Source organism: Micropterus dolomieu, linkage group LG01 (assembly GCF_021292245.1).
Source record: "Micropterus dolomieu isolate WLL.071019.BEF.003 ecotype Adirondacks linkage group LG01, ASM2129224v1, whole genome shotgun sequence".
NCBI lineage: Eukaryota > Metazoa > Chordata > Actinopteri > Centrarchiformes > Centrarchidae > Micropterus > Micropterus dolomieu.
In genome coordinates, this window is record NC_060150.1 from 5305903 (window position 1) to 5306631 (window position 729).

A 729-nucleotide genomic window follows, 5' to 3' on the forward strand; every position below is an offset into this window, starting at 1 on the left:
GGTGATTGACTGCAATCTTGCATGGCTTCAGGACCTGCACGCCTCCAGGACTCTGAGGCGAGCAGGAAAGACTGCAGCAGCTGACGCCTCCCATCCCGTTCACAAACTGTTTCAGACTCTCCCCTCTGGCAAGAGGCTGCGGTCCATCGGGACCAAAACCTCTCGCCACAAATATTTGTTGTTAATTGTAAGTTGTTCCATTTTTTTTATATTGTCAGTTGTATTATTTTTCTCTATTCTTCATATATAACTTGCATTTGTTTATTACATATTTCTACATCTATTTATGTCAGCTGTATGTCTGTCTGCGTGTAGCACCTCAACACCAAAGAAGGTACTTGGCAACAAAGCTCCTTCTGATTCTGACGTCGAGTTGTTAAATGGTCACCACTGGCAAGGATGGGGGTTGAACCCATGACCTTGGTGTTATTAGCACCACGCTCTAACCATCTGAGCTAACCGGCCTGCTGTGTGGTGCTTCGTTCTTTCTTTTTGCTAACAAAATTCAATGCATAAAACAACAGGGAGAGACTAAAACAGACAATGGCTCCATACTGGATGTTAAACCTTTTTAACACCTCCCTGGAGTCATGCCATGTGCCAGCCTGCTTCAAAGCCTCCACCATCATCCCTGTCCCCAAAAAACCAAGGACCACGGGACTAAACGACTACAGACCCGTCGCCCTGACCTCTGTGGTGATGAAGTCTTTGGAGCGCCTTGTGTTGTCC

General features: G+C 46.4%; 1 non-coding gene across 1 annotated transcript; it reads right to left on the reverse strand.

Annotated features, from left to right (window-relative positions):
• Positions 1–391: 391 nt before the first annotated feature.
• On the reverse strand, positions 392–465 carry trnai-aau. Its single transcript has one exon. It is a non-coding gene; the product is annotated as a tRNA-Ile (tRNA).
• Between the last annotated feature and the right edge of the window lie 264 nt (positions 466–729).